Here is a 12085-nt window from a genome sequence, read left to right on the forward strand (position 1 = left end):
CAACGCTCTGTCCATCATTTCCCTTGGTTTTTCTTTAATCGCCATAAGTTGGCAGGGTATGCTCAGACGTGAGTCCCTTGCTCACTTTGCCACTGGATTCAAGCAAGCCAGGCTGAAGAAGGCTGAAATGCCAGAAACCGGTACTCAGTAGCTTGTTTCCTGTCCAGGGAAGGCATGGCTTGGCAGTTCGAGCTGGACTGTTCCCATGAGGCACAGGGTCAGACTGATTTGTATATGGCCATGTCTGAACTGGGGTGGCAGAGTGGGCTAAAGAACCGTGATGGATTAAACCCAGATCAGTTGACTGGGGGTGAGTGCTTGTAATATCAGCGATCCGTCCATCATTTCCTTTGGTTTTTCTTTGTTCGCCTAAGTTGGCAGGGTATGCTCAGACGTGAGTCCCTTGCTCACTTTGCCACTGGATTCAAGCAAGCCAGGCTTAAGAAGGCTGAAATGCCAGAAACCGGTCCTCGGTAGCTGGTTTCCGGTCCAGGGAAGGCATGGCTTGGCAGTTCGGGCTGGACTGTTCCCATGAGGCACAAGGTCAGACTGATTTGTATATGGCCATGTCTGAACTGGGGTGGCAGAGTGGGCTAAAGAACGGTGATGGATTAAACCCAGATCAGTTGACTGGGGGTGAGTGCTTGTATTGTCAACGTTCCGTCCATCATTTCCTTTGGTTTTTCTTTGTTCGCCATAAGTTGGTAGGGAATGCTCAGACGTGAGTCCCTTGCTCACTTTGCCACTGGATTCAAGCAAGCCGGGCTGAAGAAGGCTGAAATGCCAGAAACCAGTCCTCGGTAGCTTGGATTCCGGTTCAGGGAAAGCATGGCTTGGCAGTTCGGGCTGAACGTTTCCCATGAGGCACAGGGTCAGACTGATTTGTATATGGCCATGTCTGAACTGGGGTGGCAGAGTGGGCTAAAGAACGGAGATGGATTAAACCCAGATCAGTTGACTGGGGGTGAGTGCTTGTATTGTCAACGCTCCGTCCATCATTTCCTTTGTTTTTTTTTTCTGGGTACCCCAGGATGCCTTGAATTTGGGTAAGACTTTAGGTCCAGAACAGATGGGTGATCAGGCAGTACCACCATATGTGGCGGAAGTCCCCAAGCAACCCACAGTCCCTCCAACAGAGATTAAAAGCAGAGCAAACGTACCAGTCGAAAAGTGTTTTGTTGTGCCCCTCTTGCATACACATAGAATGGGTGAATCTGGGGATAGCTCTCCAGATTTTGCATCATTTCTCCTCTGGCATTGTCAATTCAAAAGTCTACTTTCAGAAGGCGATGTGGCAGGTCTGAGGGGTGATATTAGTGTTGAGAAGTAAGGAGTATAGAAAGAAGATACACACTCTAGAACTCACAAACTGTTCAATAGGGGTGTTGTCAATGGTGGCTGTTAACCTGATGTACTGGTGGAGTACCCAGTGTTTCATTTTGTGTGCAGCGATAGCATTCCACATTCATGCTGACAATTCTCAAAGGTGAGGATGTCCCAACCATGAAACAAGTCAGAAATGGTGAGGCAGTCCCCATCCCTTCATAGGTCAAATGGGCCTGGTTTAAGCGCAGGCATGAAGACCAGGTTATAATGAATCGAGGTGAAAGTAGAGGGATAAGTGGTCCATTCAGAAATCTGATTTACCTCATCCTATACTTTAAGAGTTGTTTATGTTGGAATACTAATATATGCATGGGGGGACGCGCTTCAGTGGCTTCCATAGTACATCCCATATATATTAGACTACCACAGCTCTATCCATGTACAGCCATTTTTTGTTAGATTCTTGTACGGACCATTCAGAGATCTCCTTCAACAGTGCCACTTAATAATATAGGTGAAAGTCAGGCAGGGCCAAGCCTCCTGAGTCTTTTGGTTGCCTCAACATTTTGTATGGTAGACGAGCTTTGAGGTTTTGCTAGATGTAGTGGGTTACTAAGGAGCGAATGGTGGGCAGAAGTTCACAATCTATCTTGATAGGAAGCCCTTGTAGGTGATACAATAGTTTCGGCAAGATAATCATTTTGATTGCATGTGTGTGATCAAGCCATGAGATTTATATGGGTATCCGTCTCTTCAAGTCTGCTTTTAGTTGTTGTAAGAGACGAGGATAGTTTAATCAGTATAGGTCAGCTATTCAATGGGTGATTTTGCTTCCTATGTAATGATGTCATTTTTGGCACTTTGTAAAAGCATGGAACTCTCTAGTGTTTCCAATTCACGAGCAGACAAGGCCACATTTAGCACAAAGGATTTGTGCAGGTTAATGCAAAAGCCTGCCACCTCTTCCTGGGTCTGAAGCTCTGTTTGTAGAGCTGTCAGTGATGTCAGAGAGGAAGTAAGAGATAACAACACACCATCTGCAAAAATTGAGCCTTTGTGTTCCGTCGACTCAAATAGAAGGCTTCAAATGGAGGGACTCTTGTGTATTTTGGTCACTAAGAGTTTAACACTAACAGCAAACAAGAGTGGGGAGACCTCTGTTTCATCCCTCTCCCTAGGCAGAAAAGGTCCTTGCTTACTCCGTTGACCAACATGCACAATTGTGTCTTGGCATCGTTATCCTGCACCATGAGTATGAATTTTTCACAGAAGCCAAAACATTGTAGGGTGTGGAAGAGGAAGGACCAATCCACTGAGTCAAAAGCTTTCTCAGACTTAAGCATCAATAATGCTGCTGGAATACTTTTTTTCGTAACTTTTTTATCAAGTGTACCACCCTCCTACATTATCATGTGCTTGGATGCCCTTGATAAAACCAGACTGATCTCATTGGATCAGGTAGGGAACAATATCATCCAGTCTGGGGGCCAAAATCCTGGACTGCAGTTTGGCATTTAGATCGAGAAGTTTGATAGGTCTACATGAGCCACAGGAGTGTGGGTCCTTGATGAGTTTTGGTGTAACCAATATTAATGCCTCATTCATTAAAGGGGTGACTGCATGACTCTCAGACATGTAGTTGTAAAGCTGTCAGATGAGGTAGCATGTTGGACCTAAAGTTTTTATGAAATTGGGCTGTAAAACCATCAATCCCAGGTGATCTATGGAGTTACAGAGCATTAATTGCCACCTGGACCTCATCATCTTCCATAGTACCCCCTAAAGCTTTTTTGTGGTCTGCCGGCAACCGGGAAGCTTCACTCCATCTAGGTTATCTAATTGCGCTGCTTCTTTTACTGGGTCAGTGGAGTAGAGGCACTCATAGAATTGACTGAATGCCAGACAGCCGGCAGACTCTTGGTTAATGTTCCCAATGTATTCTTTCTCAGGTTTGCTTCTGAGTTGTCTCAATAAGTGAGATCCCACTTTATAACTTTGATCATGTGCCATTTCTTTAAGGCAAAGGAGAGTGAACTCTGCTCTATTGGTGTAGATTGTGTTGACATTCCCCCTCAGGGCTGTGATTTTCCTTTTCAGGGCTAATGTCGGGTTTTATTTAGGAGCTTGTTCAGCTCCTTGAAGTTCAGTCTTAATTGCAAGCCTGTCATAAGATCTGTGTTTTTTCAGGGTGGACAGGAGAGCTATACATTTTCCTCTTAGTACTGCCTTAAATGTGACCAACGTATTTGGTAGATTAGTGTCTCATGGGTCTTTCAAATAGAAGGATCGTCTAACTGTTTTGCAGATTTCATCCCATAAGAGGCGACCTCTAATAAGGGATTCTGGGAAAAACCAGTGACTTTAAATCTCCAACAGAATAGAAATATAACAGCACAATGCATCAATATAGGAATGTGTGTCAGAAACCACTAATGCATTTCAGTAGAAGAAAATTATTATCAAGGCAAACCAACATCTCATAAATAAGTATCTCAGGAAAAGAGAGCCTACCATCTCACAATCTATAGAGCCTCAAACAGATGGCAGCTGCGACCAGTAAGGAAAACACTTCCACTCACTCAGTCAACAAATATTTAACTGGCTGCAGCTTATCTTGGTACCCAATATGTGAGACAGAATTTATGTGGTAAACAATGAAGACACTGCCATCAGGTTAACACTTTCTCTGGTTACTCAGATGTCGCTATGAAAGCGATTGTCCCCTCTCCGTGGTGGCCGAAAGCTCCTAGCGGGGTCCTCCTGTTTGCCCTCAAGTCACTGACTCTCTGGGATCAACACTCCCAGCAAGGCTGCTGCATTTGAGAGATCCGTTAAGTGGTGAGTCTTGTTTTAAAAGTTGAAGGGGCGGCCAAAAAGGTAGGTCCATCAATACTTGATGGGTTCTCAATGAAGTTAGTCCTTGACTGAGCGAAGCTGGAGTTGATAGGCTTGTGTGGCAGTGAAGATGTCCTGAAAAAGAGAGCATGGGGCACCCTGAAATTAGATTGCTTCTGATTTTCGTGAAGCCTGCAATATTATGTCCTTGACTTCAAAGGAGAAGAGTTTTGACAGGATATCACAGGGGTGTCTCTCCCCTCCCAGAATTTGTGGGCCAACTCAAAGAACTGTGTTAAGCTTAACCTACTCAGCTCATTCCCAAACAGTTCGGAAAAAAGGCCCACAACAAAGGTCTCCAGATCTGGGTCTTTAGCACCTGCCTCCGTATTGCGAATTTAGTTGTTATCTCGCTTTGACCTGTTTTCTAGATCTTTAAATTTCACGATGGAGGCCTGGAGCTGCACCTGGAGAAGGTCAGTTGAGTCTTTCATTCGCGATACTCGGTGCTCTAGCCGTTGTACTTTAGTATCTAAGTCCAGTGTCTGGTTGCCCATGAAGTGCACATCCTGCTATAGGAAGGCTAGATTAGTATGAATTGCAGACTTGAGAGCTTCTAGTAAGGAGGCTAAATCAGTATCCGTTTTAAAGTCCTTAAGGAGTACAGGAGAACTTCCTTGGTGAGAGCCATCATATTACCCTGACAGGCAGCAAGAGAGTCAGCATTAGCCTCTGCTGACACAAAACAGTTTCAAACTCTATTGGACTGAGGTTTTTTCAGAGGCATTAAAGCAATAGGTGCGTTCAGAAGAAATGGCTGTCCATTGATGGTGTTTACAGCATGCTCATTATTAGGGTAAATAACAAGCAGTGCACCTTTGCGTCGCATTCTAGTGGTAGCTCCAAATGTATGAAGTGAGAGATCCATCAAACAAAACTCACACAATTGAACATCACTATCACTTTATAACCTGTAGGGCTGCCTCATACCCAATGCTGCTGTGATAAACTTAATGAGTTGTCTGGGGCTTGAGTGTCACTGTTTGCAATGGGTCAGCTCTCCTCTAGGTGTCTGATGTAACAGGCCCTCTATAGTTAAAGTTCTTCTGGGCTTTGGAGCCTTGGTAAGGGGGATAATCAGGACGCTGCAAAGAGAATTTCAGGAATGACTACAAGGACACCAGTTTGGCTGAGGTTGCTGAGAAAATAGGGCATGCAATTGTGTTCAGTGCTGCATAGCAGGGTGCCTACAAGCCATGGGTCACCCCTGGCCTCACTGCTATTAAGGGTGCTTGTGTTCATCAGTTGGGCTTAAAAAGGAAAAAAAAGAAGCCAAATTCAAGGGAAGCATCGGCGTACACAAGTCTCTCCTTTCCAAAGGCCCTGTAACGGGAGGCTGAAAGTAACACTTCACCATCTTTCAGCATGGCAAGTCTGCCATGTTAGGGTCAGGCGTCGGGGTCTAAGAACTGCCAGCCCCAGCTGAGCAGTTCTCGGCTCAGCCCCCCCATGCAGCATCACACAGCCCCAGATAGTGGTCTCCGCTTGATGAAAAGGGGCATCATGGGGCAGCGAATGCAGCCCTACCTCCGCATTCCCTGGCAAGACCACACATCTGCTGGTTGATGCTGCATGCTCGTCAATACCACCACACCATGTTGCAAAAGCACCTACTCACCTCAGATTGTGATTCCTTGTCTCTCCAGTTGTTGTGCAGTCTGCAGTAGAGGAGTCTGGAGTCCACCGTCCTTACTGCCAAACCAACGAGCATCCCATTAAGGGTTTGCCATGACCACCATACGTTCCCAACATGTTACCACTGTTTTGCTCTCCAACTGGTCTGGGGCTTAAAAAATGGCTCCCAAGGTGCTTTCTTCTTCCTCTCAGCACCGCTTTTCAGACAGGCTCAATTTACCACAGCAGAGTGTCAATTGCCTTGATGTTGAAATTAAATGCAGGTGGAGCCCATGTGGATCACGTCCACATGGCCATATTGGTTGGCCACATCCCCTAGCACACGCTCTGGGAGAGTTACTTGATTGGCCTTTGATTAACCTCTTTTTTAGTTTCTATGTTCTTAAGAGAGCTTTCAGTTTACCTTTACTCTAAGGTGCAGATTTATTTTAAAAAATTGCACACCACAGCACATAATCCAGAGTTGTTGGGCTTCAATGCCTTGAGGGTAGAGAGCATTCCAGTGCTAAATATACTAAGATTTGGCACTGCTATTCTCTTAACAAAGTACTTACACACAAATAAGCCACATATAACCTTGACACTACATTTGCACCATAGCAAAAAGATATGTGTGTGATGTCTAGCATAGGGTTTGTACTGGAGAGGTACCCTTTCATGGGTAGTAATCTGGAAACTCCCTTGTAAAACCCGTGCGATGACAACTTGATGCAAAATAGTACAGACGTAGATAAAGTAGTGCAACCAGTGCAAAGCGACATTTGTGCTACATTTAGTGCTAGTTTCTAGTGCAAACATGTGTTTCTCTGTAAAGTAAATACTTTATTGAGACTTTATGCCAATTTGCACCATTTTCTATGACTTTGAGCCAGTTCTGACAAAAACATACATGTCCAGTCCACAACTAGAAGAGGACCCAACTCTGTCTACTTAGTAGCAATACAGAGGCACCACAATATGGACTAGAAACTGGTAATTTTATTTATTTTGGAATATTATTGAGCATTAGTTCGAACCTGCAATGATTCAGTGCTTCTGCTGTGTGGTTCAGACCTGCTCCCACAAAGAACAATGTAACAATACAGTTGTACTATTTATGTGATTGTGAACTTACTTATTTATCCAATGGGAGGTGGATAACATGGCTAAGAGCATTAGCTCAGTAATGCCTGAATATTGCGGACTTTTTAGCGATATTCATGCATTGTGGCCGATTTTTATCGCATTTGCGATAAACCTTGGTAATACCAAGGTTTATCTGCGATAAAAATCGCCGTAGGTCGGCGATACATTGTTGTCTCTAACCAAGCAATAGCGATAATTATCGCTATTGCTTGGTAATATGCCCCACTGTATTGAATGATTCTGCCTCTGTTTTCGATTTGCCTTTGACCATGCTTTTTTTTCATGTTGTATTATACATTTGCTTTTTCATATGATTCACTTGAAACAAGACATATCATTGACTGCAGGGTCTTCCCTATTGTCTGTTGAACCAGCTAATTAGCTGGTTGGCCAAAATCTCTGCAGCAATGGCTCCTAAAATATGCACAAATATTGGTGAATTGACTGCAAACTCATCTCTTTGTATTAACTATCATCTTTCTTCTTTGACAAATGTTCATGTCCATGGGAGTGGAATAATGCTGTGTCTGTTTCCCTCTCACAACTTCTCCCAAATTTCCCCTATCTAACCATGTTTGGACTTGACCCGCTCTGCAGGCTCACTCCCCAATGGTATGCCTTCTTCCCTCCTGTTTTTGCTGCAGTTCATTTTTGTTGACCTTAGGACTCTGCACACTTTACCACTGTTCACCAGTGCTAAAGTGCTTGTGCCATTGTGACATTGGCTTAAACCCAATTGGCATATTTAATTCAGGGCCTGTAAGTTAAATGCTAATAGTGGGCCTTCAGCACTGTTTGTGCCACCTACCTAAGTAGCCATTAAAAGAATGCCTCAGGCCTTCCACTGCAGGTTGTGTTTGCAGTTCTAAACTGTTATTTTGACCTGGCAAAATAAACCTCTTGCTAGTCTTACCCTTTCAATTATATTACACATGTCACCTCTAAAAAACCCATAGGGCAGGATGCAGTGTATCTAAAAAGTTGGACATTTACTTTTAAATTTTACTAGTCCTGGTAGTAAAAACTCTTACATTTATTTTACACTATGGCTTTCCCATAGGACAAGATTGGATTACCTTATTACATTTAATAAGTGGTAGCTTTTAATTGGAAATAAGTAGGAATTGTGAGTTTGTTCTCTAAGGTATTGTAATTTAAAAAACCTTTGTAATGGTGAAGTCAGATTTTAAGTCACAATTCTGAAAATGCCCCTATTAGAAAGCTGATAAAAGGTTGAGGCCACTGTCCCTGCACTTCTCTCTGCAAGCTGTGTAGGCACGGGGAAAGAAGTACAGGTATGGCGGACTCACAAATGTTTGACTATAGGGAGCCGCCATCACTCAAAGACTTTTCAAGCCTCAACAAATGTGAAACTTAGTATTACCACAGTGTGTTTAAGCAGCCTGAGACCAGAATGGGTCTATCCTCAACCTACCAAATTAACGTAAGAAAGTAGGGGAATAAAAAGGATCTTAGGTCCTGACAAAAGCAGTAAAGACCCATGAAGGACTACCTGAAACTGGCTGAAACATGTTGACATAGATGCGGTTAGGAGGGTTGAAGGCCTACTAATAATCCCCGTCAGCACCATCAAATGTTATTTGAATCCTGACCAGGAAGTCCCGGAATAAAGCATATAGGCCGATGTTCCTGAGCCAGTTTTAAACTGTTCTGCACTAATATTTCTATTTTTGATCCCTAAAATGTTATTTTTGTATTTTCTTCCCCCTCCCTTTTTGCTCCACCACAGGTTGTTTGTTTGCATGGAGGTGTTGTTTAGTAAGCCATCTGATGAAGCATGCCACAATTTGTTGGGAAAGGAAGTTTTAAACAAACAACGCATGCTACCAAGTATAACAGCGTGATTTTAAATCCTCCTATTTCTCTTTTGTGTGTTTGGATAAAATACAAACCTCACCAGGTCAAACTGGGTCTTGTGCTCCGCATGCTCTCCTTCATTGTTGGCCTGAACTTGTGACTTTGTCCCGGTCTGCCGTGAAAGTTGAACGATGAATAAATACCTCTGCACGTTTCTTATTTTCAAGTTTATTTCATTTGTAGTAAAAGCCCACATGGAATAGGAAATGCAGCACCTCCCAACATCTCCTTCACAGTAACAACCCTTCCTCCAGGACAGAACCCCATAACACTCCACTACAAACAAAATAAACTTGAAAATAAGAATCTTTCAAAGGTATTAATTTATCTTTCAACATCCAAATGGCAATTGCCAAGGAGAATGGTTAGAGCTTATATATATTTCATATTTCTGGATTCCAATATCATTTTGTTTAAGCCAATTATAAGGAGGTTTGGTGGACAGCTATATAAAGGTATCACATCATCTGAAGCTATTCCTAAGAAGGGGTACACCTGCCTATTCAAAGGAAGTTGTATACTATCAAGGTACTGTACTTTTTTGGGATTTATCAAATCCCTTACTTACTTGTGCTTGAGTAGCCGTTATGAGCTTGTGCAGCTCCTTGTACCAGACTTGTGAGTTTGCTAATGATGATCTTGCTTTACTTGAATGTGCTGCTCACACTGATGAATCTTTGCAGTCTCTCCTGTTTTCTGATGTGTGCAATGCGCTGTGTGCTCCATTTCCATTAGAGCTCAGCGTATGCCACATTACATATTTGCATGGTGGCCATCCTGTGTTGGGAGCAGCTTCCTTCTGGAAGTACACCTCAGTACATTGTTTTTGTTTTCAGTGGCAGGCACACCTTTTGAGTAACAGTGGATATATTTGCTGCCTACGCTTTCAGTTATACGCACACCGGTCTTGTTGAGGAGCACTTTGGTCCCCATTTTTGATGTTAAGCACATTGTACAAGGGTATTACATAAATAACTTTCATTTTCTAATATACTACCAGATTTAAATTATTTTTTATTGACCTGTAATCACCAGTTTTACTATTGGTATTTTCTCTTATTGGCTAGAAAATTGATATTGGTAAATTGTTTGTCATCAGGGTTGAGCACACCTCAACACTTGACCTGAGAGTCTGCAATTTATTTTACCCTGCTTCATTTTATTGCTGTTTGTTTTTTCTTGTTGGTGGTGACTTCTAGCAAGATGTTCAACCAACTCAATTTATTTTTACAGACGAATGGTAAGCCCCCTTTGGTGTGGAAGAACTGGCTAGAACCTTTGAAAATGACTTTGTGGTGTTTGATGGTAACTTTTTTGCTGAACGCAAACCAGCTTTACTATTTAGTTTCCTTGGAAATGCTGCTAATGAGATTTTTGATGATCTTCATCCTCTTCCAACACCTGAAGCGGGTTAGAAAAGCAATTCACAGTGGAACTGTAGGAAAGTGCCTCTTTTTACATGGCTATACTTCTGTTTTTGCAGTACCATACAGTGATTTGTTTAACACTAATATATCATAGAAATATTTGGCCACAATATTCAAACTCTGTTTAAATTCTCGTTAATTGGCCATTTTCTGCTTTTTCAAATGCACTACCATTCTTTCCGACTACTTGTGCCTGTGATGCTGCTTGCAAGCATGAAATGTGAGCTCATCCACATGGAGAACTACACTGCAACTGAGCTCCAAGGATTCTTCCAGGCAAGAGGGCTCCCAGCCAAGAAGAGTTCAAACACGGAGGAGATCCAGGAGGACCTCAGATCCAGGGGAAAGGTACGCCAGTTTCAAATGAAAGTTGAGTATCAAGAGGAGGAAGTAGCTATGTAGGAATAGGATTTTATTAATAATGTGTGATTCGAGTCATCCGTTTGTTTTTCTATACTTAGATCCTTGAGGTTGATGCTGTATCTTATTCCATAGGAGATTGGCAAGCCAGTGGTTCACAGCCTGGCAAGCTCCCAACTGAAGTATGCTTATAGACTGCATCTGGGACTCACTGCTGTTTTAATTTGCATACTTCAGATAGTGCAAAATGCAGCAGAAAGGCTGATCCGAAGAATCCTGCATAGGCAGTCCATATCTCCCTATTTCAAGCAACTGCATTCACTGCCAGTAATAAATGGGATGAAGTTTAAAACTCTAACCCTAGTATTTAGAGGGTTTTCAGGCCAGGGTCCTGCCTATCTGTGAAAGAGACTCCATCCATCAAACCATCTCCTTTGGCTGCACTTCCCTAAATTCACCTAGGCAGGACAATGAGGAAGATCTTTCAGTCTTGACAAGCAAGCTGTGGAATACACTCCCAGTGAACCCGCGTAGAGTTGCCTCTATCATGACTTTCAAGAAAGAATTGAAAACCTTTCTCTTCAACAAAAGCTAACCCTTTTTTTATCTTACCTGCATTGGATTCACTGGTTGTCATAAAAAAGGAGTTTGATTGATTGATTGATTGATTGACAAGGACCTGGGCACAGGTCCTAAACTGCAGCAACCTGGAGAGGAGGAGTTCCCTACCAAGGCTGGTAGCATTGTGTCTTCTAACTGCCTGTCCCTAGAGGAGCTGGAGGACAGAAAAGCTGAAAGGACATTCTAGATCCAGCTGGCCAAGTTGAAACTGGAAGCAGCCAAGGAGAAAGCTGCTGTAAATAGGCCCTCGGGTAAAGAAAGGATGACCTGGAAAAGGAGAAGGCAGAGGAGGAAAGAGTCTTGGCAAAGGAGAAGGCTGTGGCTGAGAAGGGAGGCTGAGATGGCCTTGGCATAATGAAAGTTAATGTTGCTGCATGAAGTGCTGGAACTGAATGCAAAACAAACCTTAGAGTACAGTAGTAATGATGGCAGTGTACCTTGAGTGTCCACTGAAGAGGTGAGGGTCCTCAGATCTCAAGACCTGCTGCCCTATTATGCAGTGCAAGATGACATAAATAAATGCTTTTCTGCATATGAGGTAGCCTCAGAATGCCCAGGGTCCCAGAGGGGATTGAGGAGCAAACATTTAATGAAATGAGTGTGAGAAAAGCCAACACTCACATACCAGACCCAACTCAGGACCCCCAGATCCAACTATGAAGTCAAGAATGCATTTAATGGGGGCATCAGATCCCCAGAAATTCCCCCTGAAGATACACCCCTGGTGATAGTTTATAAAAAGGGTTGGAGTCCACCAGAAAGTAAAATATATTAAAAAATGTATATTTGGTTCTGAAAACAACTGAAAATAAAATCCA

Source organism: Lissotriton vulgaris, chromosome 7 (assembly GCF_964263255.1).
Source record: "Lissotriton vulgaris chromosome 7, aLisVul1.2, whole genome shotgun sequence".
Lineage (NCBI taxonomy): Eukaryota > Metazoa > Chordata > Amphibia > Caudata > Salamandridae > Lissotriton > Lissotriton vulgaris.